Source organism: Tympanuchus pallidicinctus, unplaced genomic scaffold (genome assembly GCF_026119805.1).
Source record: "Tympanuchus pallidicinctus isolate F22 unplaced genomic scaffold, pur_lepc_1.0 scaffold15, whole genome shotgun sequence".
Lineage (NCBI taxonomy): Eukaryota > Metazoa > Chordata > Aves > Galliformes > Phasianidae > Tympanuchus > Tympanuchus pallidicinctus.
The window spans coordinates 3,686,009-3,704,303 of NW_026294669.1; the positions used below are offsets into that span (position 1 = coordinate 3,686,009).

The 18,295-nt window shown below is 39.8% G+C and overlaps 1 protein-coding gene across 10 annotated transcripts in view; it reads left to right on the plus strand.

Annotated features, from left to right (window-relative positions):
* Positions 1–18,295, plus strand: part of GTDC1 (glycosyltransferase like domain containing 1) — a 163,607-nt gene that overhangs the window by 56,958 nt on the left and 88,354 nt on the right. Inside the window, exons 2-3 of one of the 10 annotated variants that reach the window (XM_052676144.1) lie at positions 5,952–6,109; positions 6,577–6,754. The exons of 8 other annotated variants lie outside the window; for them this stretch is intronic. The gene's annotated coding sequence lies outside the window, so the exon portion shown is untranslated. The remainder of the gene's footprint in view (positions 1–5,951; positions 6,110–6,576; positions 6,755–18,295) is intronic. One more of the 10 variants, XM_052676143.1, reaches the window with a different exon arrangement.

Below are 18,295 nucleotides of genomic sequence, written 5' to 3' on the forward strand. Positions count from 1 at the left end.
TTGTTAAAGCTGACAAAAGAAAATTGCTGTGTTTCAAGCAAGAAAAAAATTAGCTTTTTTTTTTTTTAATTTTTTTTTAATTTGGTTGGGTTTTTTTGGCAGTGGGAAAATTGTATAAATGAGGGTAAATGCTTCAGCGGAAAGCTTAAGGAAAGCCTAAACACAAAGTGATTTCGTTCTGCGGGTAACACGGGCGCTGTGTTTTGTCTCTGCTCAGAATCAGACGGCTAAGATTCTCTCTGCAGTGGCACAGTGAGGCTGCCCGAAAGTTTTTCTCAACTCGGCGGAGGAGGTGGGATCTCCTTTGTTCTCAGATTAATTACCTTGCTGCCGCCGCGCAGGGCAGCCAGCAGCACAGCTCCGCGATGTTCTAAGAGCAAATGCTTTTATTCTTAGGTCTGGCTGCGTAAAAACGGGGGGGGGGGGGGGTGGGAAGAATCCAACATTAGTAACAACAACAGCAAAAAAAGGCACCTTTTGAGAAACGAAACAAATGATTCAATAAGCGAACTACCTGAAATTTATTCAGGGAGACAGCAATATGATCTTAAACATTCGCTTTGCATTAATCAACTTTGCCTCAGATAAAATCCTGGCAGATGGTAGCTATTCATTTTAAAAGTGACAGGTTTTCTTTACGTTTTTTTTTTTTTCCTTTTTTTTTTTTTTTTGGTGTGTAAACCCCCACATTCAACGCTTCTCTCCAAAAAGTTTGAGTTGTTTAATTTGCCCACCGTGCATTTTTCCCTGCTCCGGTCCTTCCATTAGGCACTAACACACAATTTGGAGAGTTAAAAGAGTTTTTAGAGGAATTTAAATCAAGGCCACTTCCCTTTGAAGTCGAGGGAAGTATATATATGATCTCAAATTTGGCATGAATAAGATCAGAATGATTAACACAATGCAAGGAGAGGTGCGGGAGCGGGAAGGAAGCTAGTTGGGATTGGTGCATGATCTATAGACAGTACTAATGCGAGGTGGCAGTTGTCCGTTTGATGTGTAAAAGATTTGCTGAAATTCCAGAAAAATATTCTGATGAGACAATGAAAGAACAGTCTGGTTTTTCAAACTGTAGCATGTGTTTTTCCTTTATGATCCTGAGTGCCTGGGGAAATCCTTATTTTTCTTTCTAAAATGAATTTTATGAATCACCTGGAGAATTGATATTTACATTGCTGGCAGTAAAATGTAATGAAATTGTGCATTATGATTCAGTATTTCTGCACTTAGGGTTTTAATGAGCATTTTATCTGTCCTTTTAAATGGTTGCTGTGTATATATTTTATTTCTAGATTACTTATAGATTACATTTCTATTTTCAAATAACAAATATATACAGTACTGCATAATAAGGAATATGATGCTTTCTACGATTCATTGTCATTCTGGTCTGTAACACTAATTTGATCTTTCAAAGGAAAGAAACAGACCTTGTGGTTTGTATCAAATAAAGAGAAAAATCCTGATTTTTTTTTTTTTTTTTTCTTTTCTGTGCTGCTTCTTTCCTAATCTTTTTTTTTTTTTCTTTCCCTTTTTGTACCTTAGAAACAAGCACAAACGTTGTCAGATACTTGGTTTGCACGTGATGTGGATTTATAACTTTATATTCCAGTGTTACAAATACCTGCCTTTCTTAATGGGTACTTAGAGCTTGGCTGAATTTTGTGAAGTATTTATAATAAAAAGAAACTTTATATGACGCAAAGTATTCATAGTGAAATGGTCTGGGAGAAGGTCTGCATCGCCAGTGATCTTTTTTTTTTCTTTCTTTCTGCAAGCATTAGCCTGACCCACACACATGGAAGGTCACGGTTCTGAACACTGCTGTTCAGGTTGCCAGGGATGGGTGCAGTTGCCAGCCTACAGCAGAGCAAGAATTAGTCAGCAGGGTTAATGTGTACCCAACGTGAAGAAGAGTTCTCAACAGGAGGGCTGTTAAAGGAACGTGGTTTATAGCCTGATCCACTGCAGGGCAGCCAGGGTTGTGGTAGTGAAGTGTCTGGACATCCACTTGTACAGCAGGTATCTTCTGCTCGTTGTGGCAGTGATAAACCTTTCAGAAGAGCAGGTTTCTAAATGTAATGCAGAGGATGTAATTTAAATGTTGGTTCAAATGGTCGCTTGTCTCACGATTTATCACAGGGTGTTTTTTCTGGCAGTGGGTCACACTGGAGAAAGGGTAGGTAGGTTGCTCTAGAAACGTGCTGAAGGCTGTTTTCTCCATTTATCTCCTTGGTTCTTGCATGATTACAGCCAGATCTGGAACTGTAACCCACATGTGACTGTGTAGGCAGGCGGTATGTTAACAAGTACTGCAGGTGAATGGGGTTACAGGGAGGCTGTAGAGCACCATGGGGCTGTAGGTCCAGCCATCCCTCAGGGAGCTGTCTGTCTAACCAGATATGGACAGCTTCCATTGGACTGCATGTCCGTAAGAGGTGGCCTGAGTGCATTGAATGCTCTCCAGGAGCATCTCCTCTTGGTTTAGTTTCATCTAAAGGAACCCAGTTCATCGTGTTGGGGACTGCGCAGGTGGGAGCTGAGGCACAGTAAGTGAGGATGCTTGTCGGAGTCCCTTCATATAAACACTCTTCTGATGCAAATTGAAATGCTGAACTTGCCCATAAAGTACTTAACTTTGTGGGTTGTGGTGTTTCTTCCTTAGATATAAAATGTATACCTAGTTAGATTATGTGCCAACTTGCGGTGCATTGGCCTGCATTCAATTTAACAGGGACTTCTGACTCCCAAAAACTGCAGTCGAAGCCATTTGTTTCCTCCTCCTCTCCCCTCTTGCTCTACTAAGCACAAGTATCTTGGGAAGGGTACCTTCAGTAGACTTCGAATTAGGATGGTGGTTGATTTACCCTCCCTTTAAAAAAAAAATATATCGAGAACCAAAATACATTCTGTCTGTTCATTGGAATATCCTTGACAAACACAAAGCAACCAAAAAGCTTTTTTCTTCTTTGTTCTGTAATGAAGATCTGTGTGATTCCTTTTTCTCCTGGATACTATTTTCCTTTTCTTGCCTCTGTCCTTTGTCTGTGTCTTTCCCTCCCTCCCTCCTGCACATATACTCTGATGGTCCAGTGGACACCATCATTTTAAAGAATGTTTTCCATTTCAGAGCACTTATTTTTTTTATTGTTTATGTTTCTAACCTTGCCAACTTCATCATTTTTCGTTCTAACTCTCACTGTTTCCATTTTACTTGTTGCACACTGCAGCTTGCACTTCTGTGTAATAGCAACTTGAGGAAAGAGTGAAAGAAACAGCCATGACAGAACATCAAAAACATATACATGCTTTTTCTTCTTTTTTGGCAGAAATTACAGAAAGAATTTATACCTGTTAGAACATTTTTATTTACATGAAAGGATATCCCATTTTTAATTAAAGGTGGAATTTAAGGATGATAAATGGGACCATTATCCAGTAGCAGTTAGTTTGCAGGCATTTTTTTCCTGCTCTTCCGCAGTACTGCAGGTTTGACAGTGCCTTTGGCTTTTGTGAGCAAAATACATTTCATACTTATGACAGAATAGCTGTAACTCACTAGACATGAAACAGTTATCATACATAGTGACATCTCTGTTTAAACCCCGAGGAACAGAATTATTTTAAAGTGTGCATATGCAGAAATTTCCTGCTGATCAATTTTATTTAAAACATAACAGCTAAAAAAATTTATATGCCAAATGCATTTGGAGAAATAATGCTAGAGATACTGAAATTATGCAAGGAAAAAAAAAAAAAAAAAAAAAAAGATGAATTGCTGGGGTAGTTGTAATGAAAAAGTTATCTTTTTATTTATTTATTTAATTTTATTTTTTTGGAAGGACGTGATTCCTAAATTAATTTAGGAGGAGAATTTCTCTTGCTACTGCTGTCCTGTAATAAATTGTAGATGTGCCAAAATTAGATGTTATTTCTGAAGGAACTGTGCTCCATCGTACTGCTTACAGTGCCAGACGTAACTTCTGTCTGCCTTGTAGCCATTGATAAAAAGGAAATGTGTGCTTTAGCCCTGTTTTCCTCCAAGTATGTCCAGTGCATCGTGACTCTGGCAGGGGCTGATGTGGTTAGTCGATAGGGTGGTGAAGGGCAGTGACTGCAGGGGTTCTTCACAAATAGCCTCACTATTTTGCCCCATCTGGCAACTCTTTGAAGTATTTTTGTCTCTGGTAGCATAGTAACCTTTAACTTGTTTGTTCTTTTTTTTTTTTTTTTTTGACTTTAGCCTCCAAATGAGTCTTTTTCATCCTGTCCTGATGAGCTCCCTGAAAATTAGTAGGTAATTTGAGTTAGCCCAACATTGCCATTGGGCATTATGGACTTCTTAGCATGACTTTTGACCGTTGTGGGAGGAAATAAGAAGCCCATGTACTCTGCAAATCGTGACTGACTACTTTTTTCCCCTTTGCTCTCTGGTACTTTCACTAAGTATCAGTATTCTGGGTCATCTTGGGGTCCTCTAGAATGAGCCCTTATATTTAAGGTCCCTGTGGTTGATGTCTTCAAAAGAAGCAGGCAAAAGAACCTATGTAGTACAGGACCTGGATACAGAGACCTCATTGCTGTCTGCTCTAGACTGTTAGCATTACTGTCTACTCAAGATTGTGCAAGCTCAGTGTGTTTTGCTGTAGTACTACCTCTGGTGAGATTTCATGCTGGCCTTGCAGAGGGACTTGTGTCCCCAGGCTACTTCAGAGTCAGACCTCAGTAGTTTCTGTGGCTGCTGAGGCATCCAGGACTTACATGCTTTGAACCCAGATCTCAGGTCTTACCCGAGTCAGCAGATCTCTAGGAAGAGGTTGGAGATAGGAGTTTCAAAACAGGAAGAACAGATTGTAATGTAATTATTCAAGATTGCATCACGAGTTACAAATGGCAAAACTCACCTTTTTTTTTATTTTTATTTTTTTGAATATGGAGCAGGAAACCTAAGGCTTGTCTTGTGTGTGCCCTGCTATGTTATGATGAGTAGCGTTTCTTTTCATTATTAAAAAGTAGCTATCTACTCTTCTGAAGCACTAATTTCCATTATTAACAGTTGCATGGGAGGTCATTGTGAATTGGATAGGGTCTCTGGCATTCAGGCATATTTAAAAACAATGTTTATGATGTCTCTACCTCCTATTATTACTGTCTGGCAAGCATTTTTCAGGGGTTGTTCTTCAGTTATATTTTGCACGTGGTTCTCAGTTTTCTTAGGTCCCAGTGAGGAAAAGTGAAAAATCTAATAGCTTTCCTGTGCCTTTAGGAGATCTACTGATGGGTGCAAGACCAGCGTGTTCAGAGCATGGGTGGGCAGGGAGAATGGGTTGGTGCCTGAGATACTTTTGCGTGCTTCCTGCTTTTTTAAGCTGTATAAAGAATGTTTTGAGATTAAGTTTAGCAGCACCTCTGCAAACTCCTAACAAAGTAAAGGCCTGAATTGTCCTTGTCTCAGGCATCTGCCTCTGTCCAAAGATATGACTAGAGCTCTGCACTTCTCTCAACTGATAGTTTGAATTACATGCTCAATGTATAGTAACGATGGGAGTGTATTTTATTGCAAGAGATGGGACTCAGAGATAGTTACTTGTTTTAGAACTAAAGATTCCATCACAAAGAGGAAGATAAAAAACTGTGTGTGCAGTGCAGATGCTGCATGATGGAGGAGTGCAAGTGGTCAGCCCCACTTGGGGCTGTTACAGCATCACTATGGTATATGCCTTCCCATTATCTCTTGTGCTCACCTTTGCACAGGATATTTTGGTCCCATACGTGTGTTCGTTTCTTTTTCTTTTTTCTTTTTTCTTTTCTTTTTCTATCCTATTGAATTTAAAGCAGTTACTTCATTAATTCGTGTTCATAATACCGTTAATTTTGTCTTTACAGTGCTGTTGTTATGAAGAGAGTTGTCATGCAAGCCGTTTTAAGTAGACTATTTCATCTTTTTGCAGATTGCCAGCATTAAGTGCCAGCCCATGTGAGCAGCCTGCTGACCACGAAGCCCGACCACGCTCGGTCTATTAGCTGTGCTCCAGAAGTGTTTGTTCAGTTTTTCCTCAGATGGATAACCAATATGGAACATTCTGTCCACAGAAGTCTTATTAAAGAGGTTAGAGCATCCTGCTAATTAGGAAAAACTAATTAGGCAGATTGTTGCGCCTGTAACCAGAACTTTATATTTTAATGGATTTGAAATGTGGTACACTCATTTTTCCTATTGTAAAATCAACTTTTCTTTTAAATGTCTGAAAATAGTCTTCTTGAGGAGATTATGCACTCAGAATAAGAAAGCAGCATTTTAACTGTTGGATTCACTAAATTAGCCATAGGAGATTGCCTTGTAGACTGGGTGAAATCATTCATTCGTACCAGTGTTATGGCAACCAAAACTATGTTGTCTTATTACCTTTCTGTTGGTTGAAAGTTTCCAACTGCCCCAAGGAGGAGCTAGAATAAATTTGTACGAAGGAAAAGTATGGTTTGTGACTGCAGTGATGTTAGACTCAGGTGGTGCTCACATTCATAAATGGTTGTTTGGCTCCTCCAACCTGGTATTCACTGACTGCTCTTTCGCAGGGTCTTGGGAAGTTTGAGGTGTCAATAACTGAATGAAACCCATTTGCAAGTGCTCTTGCAGTGCTGCTTTGGAATTTCATTGTATGCCAACTGGAAGCTGAAAATCAGCCCATTTGCAGTGTGGCCTGGAAGCAAAATGTTTATGACTGGGGAGAAGTCTGCCTTGAGATACACTTGGGTATGTTTAAGGTGGATTTCTCTATAATGGCTACTTTGAACTTGTTCCCTGCTACACCCTGCTGCAAACTTCAATTAGTATTAACCTTCTTTCAGGCTTGTCATTCTGCCTTCTGTGGAATGCACTGACTTGTGGAGAAGCCCTGTAGCCAGGAGCTGTGGGCAGCAGCCTTGTGAAAGGCTGGCCAGGTTTGTTCCTGTGCTGCCAGCCCTGGCCGCTGCTAGACCTCCTGTGATTTCAGAACTGTCAGCTCTGGCCTTGACAAGGCAGACTGGTGTTCAGCATCTGCTGTGACCTGTAGATTTGCACCCTTCCACATTTCTGCCGCTTTGTCTTCAGTGTGAAATCTGGGTCTGTTATCAACCAGACAGGTCTAGATAGTTAGCATGATGTCATGTCTCTTAAGCAGTTCATGGAACGAGGATGAAATTCATGGCAATAAATATTTTAGATTGTTTTTGTTTGGCTTCTTAAGGAAAAAGAATTTCCTTAGGTGAGAGGTTACTTTGTGGGCAGCTCAGCTGTAGGATGTATCAATGGTTCCAGTACATAGGATGCTTCTTGCTCTTCATGGCAGAGTTTGAAATTGATACTTATAGTTACGAGTTTTGTAGATTCTTGTTTAATTACAGGTCATCCTTCTGAAGTGGATGACTCATTTAGCCATCAGTGGCTGGATTAGTCCTCTATATAACTGTACACGTACCCATTTTGGGTGTTAAGAGCCTTGAAATTGAAAGTTTCTCCTCTGCACTGTGTCTTGTTTCATGGGGTAGTACACAGAAAGCAGATCTGAGAAGGAGAAGCAAATGAGGAAGGTAAATAGTTGGAACCAGCTGATCTTGAAGGTCTCTTCCAATGATCTCAATGCTGTTGCTACTATTAATAATAGTGTAATAATTTCTTAGTCTGCTAGCTTGTACTTCTGTGTCTGTATTTCAAACTGGAAAGCTATGTGGCATGCATATTTCTTTTGATAAGATTCAGTGTTTATTGAGAATTCAGTGTGGAAGTTGGTGTTTCTTCTTGATTGCCAGCTCACTTGTGGTGAAAAGATGGGGCCTGGGGAGGCTGCAGCTGGCAAGAGAGTGTGGGCAGAGAAGTTCTGATTTGTGCATACGAATTGCTTTGGGTTCTTCAGCACCACTGGGAAAGCACAGTAACCACTCTGCTTCAGGTTATTGGTATAAGAGCAGTGCTGTTCATCTGAATGAACTTTTGCTATGTGACCCTCATGGTTGCATTTGGGCTTTTAGGAGCATGTGAAGAAATTTTCAGGCACTGCTTGCAGAACATTTTGCAAATGGGCTCCATCTTCATTCATCCTTGATTTCTCACACCCCTTCCATTTCTGTGTTTTACCATATTCTGACATTTTAACTGTCACTGGCTTTTCTTCCTGGCATTTCAGGCTGCCTATCCTTCCCTGTGACATTGCACGTGTCCTGGTAGAAGTCTGTTGTAGGGATTCAGATCCTAGACTTGTGGGCCCATCTTTATCAGCAGAATGCATTGAGTTGTGTTGCCTTGAGATGTAACTCAATTTGCATTTAAGTAGAGATGGTTTGAACCTTGGTTTCTGATGTTTCACAGTTGGGTGCTTTTTTCTGCTTTGTCAAGGGAGATGATTGCAGTAAGACCATGAGCTGAATTATCCTTCTAGTAGATACAATTTCTTAATGCGAGAGGGATATTAAGCAGAATAGATGGGAGTGCTCTTGCAAGACTTCATGGAATGAGGCTGAAGTACCACTGCCAATGGGATGCATGATCCCTTCATTCTGGGTCAGGCATAGTGTGGCCTTGGTGGGAGAACTGTTTTAAAACCCAGGGTGGACATCAAGCAGGTCTTAGAAAACAGCAGCCAAACATATGAGAACTATTCTGAAAGATCCAGTTGGTGGATGTTTAAGAAAGAAACTTTCCTTCCCAGGGATGTTTGTGAGAAGGATGGTAGCAGTGAGCAGGACTGCAGTGGTTGGGATTTTTGAGTGCTGAAATTTATTTTACTTACCTGAGCTTTTAAAAATATTAATGTTGATGTGTGTTATACCATATTATCAAAAGTTTACTTTTTCTCTATCTGGCTGATGGACACCAGAATAGCTTTCAGGTCACTCCTAGCAGCTTTTCTCCAGTTAAAAAACGTGTAAGATGCTTTCAGTACAAAAACCATTGCATTTAAGATATTTTTCTGCTGTGACATACGAGTATGTTTTTGCCACAGTGGCACTTGCCTGTTTTGGGTTATTTTCTGTCTATGAATGTTATGTGATTTCTTGTTAAAGTGAATGACAAGATGATGTACGACGTACTTGAGATGGTATTGAGCAGAATCTAGTCGGAAAATTGCAGTGATAATTTTCTTTTTACATCTCAAACTTAAACGCCATTGAAGAAAAAGGAAAAAGAAAAAAAAGAAGTGTAACAGGCAACTGAAGAAGAGCATGAGGGGAAACCTTGAAAAATTACAGGGAAATTTCCATAACAGATACACTAGTAATGCCTGTTTAATAATGATTTCCTGTCAGGAGCTATTTTTATCATATGCCTGCTCTCTGACGTGGCATTCTATTTAACATTTTTGAGAGCCATGTTTTAATCAGATTAAGCTCAAGGAAACCGATAGGTATCTGCTTGGCTCATGGCTTCTGCTTCTGTTTCTTATTTAGTCACAAGACTATTGTTGCTGGGATCTTTGAAAGCACGTTTTGCTCCGGCGGCAGCAGGCGTGCAGCTTGCCCTGCCTTAGGAGCGCCAGTGATTTCCATGATATATGCGCAGGGCGCACCGTGGAATTATTTTGTAAATTAAAGAAGACTGATACAAACTGTTTCTTTTCCTCATGTGATTAAGGAGCCCAAAATAGCAGTCTATTTTTAGTGATGTTTCTTAGGAGCAAACTAACCGAAAGCAGCGTGCTGGGAAAGGCTGATAATGAATAGTGTTGCATGCGAGTCCATTGGTGTAAGAGAAAATTGCCTGATAGAACCGTGGATGTTGGTGAATCATTTTATGTAGTGCTTTCCCAAGGAGGGATGTGGTGAAGGTAAAGCATAAACACGCATGTTTTTAACTTCGGTATTTTCACATTATTTGATTATTAAATTAGAAAGTTTGTAAGGAAAATACCAGGTTAGATTCTCCAATATCGGGCACATCCATGCTGTGTAGCACTGGGGATTGTGCCTGGCCGTATGCAGGTAAGAACACTTAACACCTCTTTAGATGCTCTTGGTGTTTTGGACTATGGGTGTGCATCAGCTGATCTGCTTTTACTCAGCTCTATGTATTCCAGCTTTTGAGGGAAAAAATGTATTACATTTCTAATGACCTCTTTTGTCTGTTGCAAATGCAGATATTTTTTTAATTTTTTTTTTTTTTTGCTTGCACAGTAGAGCTTATATTCAGCAGCTTGGTTTGTACTGTATTACCTCGGTGTATTATTTATTTGGTTGATGTGCTAGAAACCTGCACATCTAAGAATTAATGAAGGTTATTAGTTACTTTCTATAATAAAATTAGCTGACCTTTAAATAAGAGCATTATGCAGGGGATTTCTAAGTGGAAAAATGACAGAAGGCATTTTTAATATGTTGGCCGTTTCTGTTGGTAAATGTTACAGTCATGCTATAGAATGTTGTGATGCTGTGTGTTTGCAGACAGGGATGGAATACGTGTAGTTTTCATATTCAGAAGGGGTTTAACCCTTTGGTAACTCCTTATGCTCTTCTTACAACTTGGTAACACTTCGATAATCCAGAGAGCTGAAGATGCAACTGAACATTCTGAGAATGAATGTCCTTTGGAAAGAGCAGCGGTGGGAGTTGGCTGTGGTTTTCATTAAGCATGATTGTATGCAGATTCCTCCAGTGCTTTAGCAGACAGCCTTCAGTTGCTATCAGGCGTACGTGATGAACGGCTGCTCAGATGCTGCTTGCTCTATGAGATGTGCATCTTGCTGAATTTGTCTTCCAATTGAAGCTGAGACCTGTTGTGAAATACAGCATTGCACATGAAGTTCACGAGCCTCCGTGTTTAAGTTGCAGAGAGGCACACCTCAAGCAGGTTTCTTAAAGCAGTAATTAAAGCAAACTTTCTTAATTCTTTTTGGTACTAATAGCTAACACAGGACCTGTGCTAAATAAAGGCATCGTTAATTGTGTCATTATCTGGAAAAGATCTTGCAAAACCGTGAAGTACACCGTGCATTTTTCTTGTTATTTTTGAAACCTTGCTAATATACATAACGATCAACTTGTGGATTTCAGGTGAACGTACAGGCAGCACCGTGAGCAAATCTGCAGTTTTTCAAATTTCGACTCCGTCTTAAAACATTTGTTGCAATCCTTGCAAGATATTCATCTATTTGTAGCATCATATAGGTCTGTCTCCCCATCTGTCTCTGTTTTTCGTGACGACGAGGCTCTGCAACGTTTGTTTTTTTTTTTCCACTTTTGTACTTATTCATTGAGCCCGCTGTAGTGCTGCTTCTCTCAGAGCTATTTGTCCGACAGCTTTTATTGATCATTTGCAATAAAATAAAAGATTTTTTTCACAGGGAGAAATTTAACCAGCAATGGGTGAATTCGGTTTAATCAGATTTAGGTTTATACGGTAGGAAAGCTAATGTAATCAGAACCCATTTATGTGCTATTAAATACGTAAATTGGTAACATAATGCGGTGCCAAAATCTTACCAACACAGAGAAGAAAAAAAAATCTCACTGAATTCTTTGATGCTTGGCCATATTTATTAAGGAATCCATGCAACTTTCAGATTTGAGAAGTAGCTACTCGTCTAGGGCTCAGATTCCCTACAAATAAATCCTTATTTAACAGGATATCCCTGAGACTCTTTTTTTTTTTTTTCCCTTTCTTATTGGCAGCTTGACTAAAACAGTCTCATCTGGTTTAACTAAAATCTTTGCATTACTTGGCGGTGGTTTCTTTTGTACGTGGTGCTTAGAGCTCATTGAAGCTCAAACGGTACAGGAAATGCAAATCATGCAAATCATCCTCACGCTGACGATGTACAGTGGCGTGATTGAGCAGCAGTACGTATGGCTCGTGGGCTGACCACATGAAAGGAGTCATTTAAAGACCAGATGAGCTAAAGCTGGGTTAAGTTAGGCTATGTGTGAGCTTCAAAGCTTATAGAATAGCATCCTTTTTAAAAATAAATTTATTTTATTAATAACACCTGTGCCGAGTTCTTAAACAGTGAGAACATATATAGATGAACATTACATTAAATATATGCCATACTTAAATCAAAAGGGCGAAGTTGTTATTTCTGCAGAAGTTCAGGTTTGCGTTGCCATCGATGGAAGGAGACCACAATGTAATACATTGCAAAACAGCCCCGTTTGGGTTTGTTGTGCTTAAAAACCCAGCTCTCCTCTGCCTTTCAGGTAAAAATGAAAATAAATGGAAGATGAAAGGGAATTTCAGCCCGTGCAGCAGGGTTAAGAGCAGGCTTTCTGCAAGTGCTTGAGAGATGAGAGGAGAGGGCGGTCGAGTGCTTTCTGTTATTAAAGACGGCGTAGGATTTCTGGGGTAACTTAGAGAAAAATCCTGCCTGCCTTTTTCTGAAGAGCTCCTGCCACAGTTTTGGGGCTGCGTTGAGCACAGCTGTGGCTCAGGACCTTGAGCGCCGTGCTGGGTTCCTTTTGGGTTTGGCCAACTGGGGCTCTTGTGAGGTGGGCATGCAAAAGTGCACCCCTGAGTAAGGGCACAAGCAAAAAGTGCTTGTGGAGTAATGAATGTTTTTCGTGTTGAACTTGCAATGAAAAGAACGGATGGTAATTTTTATTTAAAGACATCATTACCTAATCCTGCCTCTGGTAATACTCAACATGGGTGGCTGTTCTGCTTCTAGTGAGAGTCTTATTTCTCTCTCTCTCTCTCTTAATACGGCCCTCATCTGCTTTTCTTTGGTGTTTTGATGTTTTTAAAAGTTGAGATTCATTCAAATAATGTAACTTGACACGAAGCTGGAAAATGTCAATCTTGAACTGTTTCTGTGTAATGTTTAATTTTTACTTGAAACAGTAGCACTGAGGAGGTCTGGTGTGGGACAGCTCTGGACACTGCACTACATAATCCCCAGTGGATGTGATTTTTTCTATATTCTTTCACTATTGCCCTGCTCTTTTGTCATTATTTACTTGTTTCTAGTAAAACTTATGGTATTAGTATTAGTGGAAGTAGGAGCAAGAAGGAAGAAAGTATGTTTTCATGCTTTACCTTCTAGCTTGCATCTTTCCCTTCACGTCAACCTGCAAGTCCTGCAGAAAGGGAGAGAAATTTCCTGTATTTTCTTCCAAAAAACAAAAAATGAAAATTCAACAACTAAATCCATTTCTTCTTGAATTGCCATAAATGAAGTCAAGATGAGAACTTGCCCTTCTTGGTGTGTCTTGCAGGCTGGGGCTCTCCTTTGTGAGTGGTGGTCGTCTATAAGTGACCATAGAGGTGAGCTGGAATTGAGGCTTTAGCAGAGCCAGCAATGTGTAAGTTCCTCCTTCTACATTGTGTGTTTGTTCATTCATTGCTTCCTAAGAGCAGAAATCAAGGTGGATGAATCCTGAAATTAGGACATCCTGAAATCATCTTAGAGTGCTACAGAGTGGAAGGTAGTAATTAAATTCTGTTTTCTTGAGCCAGGTACTGGAGTTGCCTCCTATAGAGAATTCTTGTGAGTCTGCAGTTGGTACCCACAGCAATGTTCAGAGGTGCCATTGTGTGTCCTGCTCTTAGTGCTTTAATTGGAGAAGGACTGAAAATCACAGATAGCATTAAACTGCCTTTAATACTCAGTGCAAGAAATACCAAGATGCAGCAGCTAGCAAAGAAAGCAGAAGAGAAATTTTACTGGTTGTATCCCTAATAATTTAATGTAATTTACTATCCATTTCAGTGTTTGGCAGGAAATGGAGATTGCTTAAATATCTGTACCTAAAAGCACAGGGCTGTATAAAGATCTTTGAATTGTAAAGTTAATTTGTTTCATCCAGTGCTCTATTGAGATATATACAGAAAATGAATCCCATATGACTGTGCAACTACCAGTGGTCCAGAACTCTTTTTGAAATACTTTCCAGAGAATACCTTCAGTCATTCTGACAAACAGCTCGAGTCAGGTTTCCTTTCTGAGAGCTCCTGAAAGGACTTGCGAGTAGTCCAAAGGCATCACCAGAAAAACTGTGTTATTTGGAAGACCTTGACCAAAAATTTCATTTTGCTCCATTTTTGCAGATAGGAACTCTTGTCTTTCAAGCAGATTTTTAGCTATATGTGGCGGAGAGATGCACAGTCTTCCCAATAACAAATCTGCTGTTGTCAACAACATTCCAGAGTTTAAATAGCTTAATTCTGAAGATGGTGATTCACAATCATAGTGTGGAATTCGGTAGAGGAGTGGGATAAATCTATGTATACACACATATATGTAAAATATATAGTATAGATGTGTGTTGTCTGTGCACGTGCTTAGATTTCTATGTGAGTGCATGTAAACCTATGTGCATACACACGTGATATCTGTGCCTAAAAATACGCTATCTGAAAATGGTGCGTATGGTCTCATGAAGATAACACTTCATTCAGGAAGTGTGTCAGGTACTGTGGTGAGCAGGGGCCATAAGATATGTAGACAGAGTGACACGATAATACGTGGATCGATTAAATCACCAGACCGTGACTTTCTCTTATCTTTGACTCTTGGGCTCTTGAGTTCTCACCATGGCACTGATTCTCTTCACGGCCTTTGATAAGCAATCTTTGGCCTCACTTTCTGAATCTTAAAGATTAGAAAGTATCTGGTATATTCTTCTCACTGTGGTATTTCTCTTGCGTGTTACTGGGGAGTAATGGGAGTTCTGTACTGGGTGCTTTATTTAATGATAAAATGAATTCAGAAGTTTACGATGCCATAGCTGGGAGAATAATCTGTAGAATATCTGGAAGTCAAAACCCCTTTGATTATGACTTTTTAATTTAGATTTTTCCATGGGGGGGAGTTGGGCTCACTTTGCTTACTTGGGCAGTGGATCTGTATGTAAGAATGGCCCAGTCATGACAGCATAGTGGTGTAGTGGTCACTTCTGCAAAACTTCTAGCCAGGACCTGGAGAATGTCTCAGAAACAGGCTGAAGGCTTCAAAATTGCCAAGTGCTCTCATCTGCACGTTTGACACATTCCCTTTGAATTCTCTCTTTGTTTGCACGTTCTTGCATTGGTGCCCCTTGTAGCATGGCAGGAGCCCCAGAGCAAGCTGCCTTGCCCAGGTGCAGAACCAAGAACCTTTTTTTTCCATCTCTTTTGCTGGTGGCATTGCAGAGAAAGGCCTGTTGTGATAATGTGCAATAAAATGAAAGGGCATCAATTCTGATTACACATAAAAAAAACATGTTACGTAAATGGAAATAAATCGGTTTATGGTATATGCCAGGCATGCTGCAAGTTTTATTTAAGAAATAGATGACTGAAGGGTTACATTCAATCCAAATGCTCCCCTTTGTGATCTTTAGCCATGTTTGTAGAGAAACCTCTCTTAAAGCACTTCAGGCTTAATTCAGAACAGACAAAACAATTATTTTTTGAAGGTTCGATGAAATATGTTTGGCAGCTTTTGAATTGAAGGAGAGTGTTTGTCTCACTTCTTTGAAATCTCACTTCATTTGGTCAGTCAGCCATTTCAGTGTAATCGTTCAAGTCTGGTAGCTGTACCACGTTCAGAAACCATTGAATAGGGGAGGCTAGGGTTGGAAATTAGCATTGCAAAAGGTGAAGAATGAAGCTTTCCTTGTTGGTACAGCAATGAACATTGGTCTGCCTGCTGTCCCCGGGCTTTTGGCAGCGTGCTGGTTAAGCATTGACTCCTTGCAGGTGGAGGCTTGGTCCTTCCATTCCTGGCATCACTGTGGTTCTCCTGCAGCCTCCATGAACACAGAGCAGAAACATTTAAACTGTAGTTGTGATTACAAGTTCAGCTGATCGTATTGAGTAATCTGCTCGCTCGCATTAAGGCAGGAAGCTGTCGCTGTGCCACAGCAAATGTGCATTATAGAAGCGTGAAAGGCTGTTGGGAGAAATAAATATTTTCACTTTCCTTATATTTTTATGTTACATTTGATTAAGATTTTCATATATATATGTGTGTGTGTGTGTGTATATATATACACATACACCCACAGATATATATGACCACATACATATTCATATATATATATGAAGCAGTATGCAGTTGGTGAATATATATTAAAGTTACTAAGTTATTCCTAATGTTCTGTAGTGCTGCCTGCTCCTGACAAACATCTGATACGGATCATATGCCTCTAAAAAGAGAACTTCCTCGAGCAAAATATCCTCATGAAAACAGGTTGGAGATACTCACATTCTCTCCCTCGCTCTCACTCGCATGTTACATTTTGGCACATTGTAGAAGCAGGTAGCATATCTACTACCTGCTGTTGAATGTGTTGAAGATACTGAATTATTTATTCCATCTTCTGCACTATCCAAACTCGTTTTGGGTAGTTTGACACATCTCGGTCTTCCATATGGATACTTCATGGTGACAGAGTTGCCAGCTGCTCAGGTTTTATGACAGTCAGAGTTTTTTCGAGGACTGTATTAGTTTTCTGGGAAGAATCCTGCTTTACTTCAAGGTCCGCATTCTGAAGCAGTAGCTTTGCCTTGGATTGATGCTCTGTGGTGGTGTTTTTGGGGGGTGAAAAATTAGCTAAAAGAGCATTAGCTTCCATAAAAACATTTTTTATATGTTTATAGATTATCCAAGATGAAATCAGAGATGTGGAATATTAGAAAAATCTGAAAGGTATTTGCTAAGAAAACTAAGTTCCTTTTAGCAATCCCCTTCAAATTTACTCCCCCCCTTCCCCCCCCCCCCCCCCAAAAAAAAGAAAAGAAAAGAAAAAGAAAAAAAAGAACACAAGTCTTTAAGTATTTACATATCAAAGTGCCTGAAGTAACATACCAAGCAGGTGGCAGTCAGACATGTTTTGGAGAACAGAATTTTGGGGGCACTTGAAACATAAAACTGCCAACCAGTCTGCTGAGACCCTGCCCGTCTTTTCTCTGTGATCGTGTGAAGTGCACGGCTTTTCTGCTTGTGTATTTTTTTAAATGTAAAATGTGAAAGCTGGGATAGGATTTGAGCTCTTTGATATTTTTTTTTTTTCTTCAAAACTTTTTAAAATAAAAGTGACTTTTTAAATTTGCCTCTTATACATCAAAGCATCCATTTGTATCCATTTGTATACCCTTTTCTTGGGTTTCTTTCTTTCAGTCTGTTCCTTCCATCCCTTGGCAGCTTCCTGTGTAGAAATTCTATGCTCAGAACAGAGAAGCATAGAGCAGCGTATGTGCACCCAATGCACAGTGTATGCCCGTGCACTGAGTGCATACCACTATAAAAAATAATACCCATAGAGTCATTACAGATGAAGTTGGATAAAATACTTGTTTTTCTTCATTTCAGTGAGTCAGGCTACCTTTGGTGGACACCATCTGATGTGGTGTAGTTGTCCTCAGGTTGCTTCTTTGGCTGTGCTATTGAAGAGCAGTGTTATGACACGTCATCTTAGGAGCTTTCCATGTTCCTGCCACCCAAGAGGTGCATTTTTCATGCCAGTCACATGGCATAATTTTTTTTAACTTTTATTTTTTGGCCCAGAGTTAGACAGGTAAGAGACCCAATTAAATGATGGTGCAGACTTTAAAACAATAAACAAAGCTTTGGGAGTCTTATGTGATTAGTTTGGAATAAAAACATCAATTTAACACGTTTTTCATTTTAAAAAAATTTTCACTATACGTCCCTAAATCCTTTACATCCTCCCTTGTGCATTTGTTGCCTTCTCTTTCTTCTTTTTTCTTCTGTTTTATTTCCTCTTGCAAATACGCATCACAGCATATACTTGAGCAGAATAGGTCTGTGCATCTCATAAACCACCCAACAGCTCCTTTTCACTAGTAGGGCATCCTGCTTTGCTTATGTTCTGCCCTAATGAGATGCCTTCGCTTCATTATTTAGTGCTGACAGTGAGATCTGAACAAGGAAGACGATGTGGGTTCGTGGCTTTCTCCTTCCCCCATCACCACAGCAAGAGCTGCTTGGTCTCGACCTCTCTCTTCATGGAAACAGAGAGCATGATGTAGCCTATGGTGAGCAATCTGGCCACTAAAGTAAAAATGTGCATCTGTCAGTAATTAATTGAAGCCAAATTTAATTACAAATCAGAGAAAGAAAATAATGCTACGCACTTAATAAAACTGAAGAAGCTTTGGTGCTGTTGCCTAAAAACCAAAGGAATCCAAACAAAATAGGGCATTTTCCAAGAACCTGAAAAGCTTCTCCTTGAAGTAGTCTCTTTCAAACTTGCTTCTCACTGTTAAATACTCAAGTAGTTTTAACTGCTTTCACTTCATTTTCAGTATCTCAAAGGACACCGAAAAATCAAAAATTAAAGAAAGAATTGGTGGTGAATCCAAATGGAGAACCTAAAAAAAAAC